This window comes from Embiotoca jacksoni, unplaced genomic scaffold (genome assembly GCF_022577435.1).
Source record: "Embiotoca jacksoni isolate LCO1_2020_lvr unplaced genomic scaffold, fEmbJac1.0.p SCAF_66, whole genome shotgun sequence".
Lineage (NCBI taxonomy): Eukaryota > Metazoa > Chordata > Actinopteri > Embiotocidae > Embiotoca > Embiotoca jacksoni.
In genome coordinates, this window is record NW_027185421.1 from 123,973 (window position 1) to 127,848 (window position 3,876).

Here is a 3,876-nt window from a genome sequence, read left to right on the forward strand (position 1 = left end):
TTATTAAATTAAAACAATCAGAGTCGAAAATATAAAAAACTTTTCAGAACAGTTTGGAAGTCGAAATGTTTTCCATATTACAGTACAGACCTATTCAGTTGTCACATTATCTTGAATTTAAAAATGTATGGGACAATTGGGATTTAAAAAAAAAAAAAGGATTGGATCGAGACGTGGTATCAGGAGATCGTCGATATCAAATGACTTGGATAGCGATCATCAGCTAAACAAATATTATTGAAAAAAAATGCAATCAGTTGTAGTTTTTTTTCAAATCACTTTATCAAATTCAATAATCTACTTTGTTCCATTTTAGTTTGACATTGTGGACTCAAACTTCTGAAAATTTCCCTGCGTGAATCATCTGTTTTACCTGCTGATTTTCATACTTGCTTTTCAATATCTCCAGGAAATTGATTTACATTTATTTGAAATTCATATCAGCTCAAAGCCATATCTGAGAGCTATAAACACTAGTTCTAGTCTGAAGCCATAGTCTGGCTGTTTCAGATTGTCTGAAGGTGGATTTTTGCTGTACTATCTGCTGTTCTGGTGCTATGCAGCTTTTCAAATTCATTTATTATTGGGGTTTTCAGTGAAATCACAAATGGATACAGTGCATTGGATTTTTGTCATCTTGGGTAAGAGTCATGACTGCTTCTACAGAATTTAATTGGCGTGATTGTTCGTTCATATTCAACACAGAACAGTTTATTATCTTCCTTGGAATCATTGAGTTGAGAATTACAGGCATGTCAGAGAGTTAATTTACAAAGGGGCAGTGAACTCATCTGAAGCCTTTTGACCGACCTTGTTGTCCTTTAACTTTATACAGGTGGAAAATGTTATAAATTAGTATCAATAGTAGGAACAGGATAGACAGAAACTCTTAAAAAATAAAACTCATTTAAAGTGTCTTCAGTTTAGAAAAACAAAATTCCTCACATCCATACCAGGCTCGTAGAGATACGGCGTGTGAAATTGTTTGTAAACATATTCTCACTTAAAGTTTTGTTTATTTTAATTACCACAAACTACAACATATTAAGTATTTTTATAGCTTGGGAAGTCTGTTAGCAGGTCACAGTGAGAACTTGGTGGCAGTCGGGTATATATTCAGATGGTCGCAAGTGGTAGGTCAGTAAAACATTTTTGCCCAAAGCCTCCTTATGTTAATCCAGCCATGGTCTAAGGACCAAATTATGGTGTTTTAGAACTACTTTATGATATATGATTAGAAAATCTTGTCCAGCCACACTGGAACAGAGAAGGAGAGGTAGCCTTGAAGAAAGGGAGGCGTAATATCGTTTTAAAACTGGGATAGTGGCTCTCATTTTCAAAAAATCTCTCCAATGAGACATTTCCTGTGTTCCAAATCACATACCAGGTAGTCACTAAAGTAATTTGAGTGCATAAATATGATCATACTGTCACGTAAAAAAAACATGCAGTATAGGATGAGTATCCTGATGGTATGTGGTAAAAGTAGACATATCTTTCAAAAAATAGGATTTTGCACACTTTACAGGATTCGTTAACAGGAAACAAATTCAATAACTTTAGTGTTTATCAGTTTCCTGTCACCAAAATCATTTAACATATCAAGTTAAAAAATTCCTCAGAATTATGCAACAACACATTTTTCTAAACAAAGAATTGTAGAATAAAAAACGGGACACAATTGATTTGTGAAATGATTTTTTTGTTTTACACCAAACTGTCAAATAAATGAAGTTATCCAAAAGAAAAAAAATCTCCACATTAAGTAGAAGAACATAATCCTAAAATGTAGATGTGTGAAATGATGGAAATTCATTCTGGAAAAAGGAGCCTTAAAATGAAGTACTGAAGGGAAAGAATCACGTTTGGACTGTCAGATTTGACTGTATGTGGGTAGTTGTTGATATTATTGTTCAATAAGAGTTTTGAGTGCACAAAACCTGTTTCTGCTACATTCAAATGTTACGGTCATTTCCAGTAAGTGCAGATCAACATGCGATTTGAGACAAAGCTACACTGTCGGCATGTAAGAGTACTATACGTGAGTGTACTCATTAGAGTACTTGACTTAGAACACAGCAAATGATAGTGTTGCACGGGGTTGTGTACTTGGAAATACCTCAAACAGTAAAGTAATAAATAAAAAATGTGTTATCATTGTGAAATAAAGGGATTTCAAAACTATTCAGACGAACCATTCAGAATACGATTTTCAGTGTTTCACAGTTAAATATTCTCTCTATCATCAACCTCTAGGATTTGGCCTCACTTCCTGCTCTCCTGACAACTTTCGTGAATACCACCATGTCAACTCAAAGATGAAATGGACAGACGCACAGCATTACTGCAGAGTGAAACACACCGACCTGGCGACCTTTGAAAGCATGGATGACATTAGCAGGTTAAACAGGCCTAGTGATGAGACCGGATATGCATGGATCGGACTGACTGATGACCCAAAATCCTGGAGAGGAGTTATGGGCAATGATGAAAACTCCTGGAGATGGTCGGGGACTGGTAAAACAAGTACAACTGGTTACCACAAGTGGACTGCAGGACAGCCAGATAATTACGGTGGAAATGAAGTATGTGTCATAATGTATGACGGTGGAACATGGACTGATGTTAATTGCAAGACAACAAGATATTTTGTTTGTTACCAAGGTAAGAAAAATTTAGCATTTACATTGTGTTTTATGAAACTGCTCTCTGTTGCTGAAAGTTTCGAGATTGTTTGGATCTGGTCAAAGTGAGTGGTATATAGCACCTTCAATGATATCACAGTGTAATGACACATTATACTTAATTTTAACATGACTACATTAAGGTGAGATGTTGTTTACAGATGATTGTAGCCACCAACTAAACATCTAGTTGATTATTGCTGATTCTATAAAGACAAGAAGTAACACTGTCAAAAGTCCTCTTTGTTTACTTTTTATGGCTGCACACTGGTGATCAGGCTGTCTGTACTTAAGTACGTCTGTATGTTCTATTAATGTGAAAACATTATTTCATAACCACTCATCTCCAGATAACCCAAATGTATGTTTTCAAACACCAACAACTTCACACAACTACTGCTATGGTTCATCTCACACCAGCTTTACTTTTCTTTTGTTGCAGCTGTAAATTCTTCGGGCCAGAAAACATATACTCTAATTACCAATAACATGACATGGGAGGATGCCCAGACGTACTGCAGAACACACCACACAGACCTGGCTATGATTGAAAATGATGAAGAAAACACACAGGTGTTGTCAGTTAAGTCAACAAATGAAGTGTGGATTGGTTTGTACCGGGTACCGTGGAGGTGGTCCGACAAGACCAACAGCTCCTTCAGAAACTGGATTGGTGAACAACCTAATAACTATGCTGGTTTCCAGCACTGTGCAATGGAGGGTTTAGACCATAGTTGGCATGATGAGAACTGTAACAACAAATACTCCTTCTGGTGCTATAAAGGTGAAAAGAAATTTAAACCTTGTAAATATATTTATCTCATTTTTTCTTTAAATGCAATAATTACTCTATCCTTGGTTTGTGATCATGTGTTTGTTTGACTGTCCAGATCTAGAAGTGAAGAAGACAACGATGAGGATGAAGATTCACTCTACTGCTGATCTTTCAGATCCATTTATTCAGGCTCAGATCCTACAGAAGGTAAATCTCACTCCCATATTCTCTGGTTCTCTCATGCAAAATCACAGAAACAATTCTGGACCATCCTCCAGACTTCCACATCAGATGATAGGATTCAGTGTGAAGGTTTCAGGCGTCATGTTTACACTTCATACTGTAGTCGTCAAGTTTCAGATATCGGACTTCAATATCAGACATCAGACTTCTGTTCTGCTCTTCTGCTCCTCGTTT

At 36.3% G+C, this 3,876-nt stretch overlaps 1 long non-coding RNA gene across 1 annotated transcript; it reads left to right on the forward strand.

The window, feature by feature from the left end:
- Window positions 1–2,420: 2,420 nt before the first annotated feature.
- On the forward strand, window positions 2,421–3,646 carry LOC138213956 (uncharacterized). Its single transcript, XR_011179585.1, has 3 exons — window positions 2,421–2,664; window positions 3,127–3,468; window positions 3,575–3,646. It is a non-coding gene; the product is annotated as an uncharacterized lncRNA (long non-coding RNA).
- The last annotated feature ends 230 nt before the right edge of the window (window positions 3,647–3,876 follow it).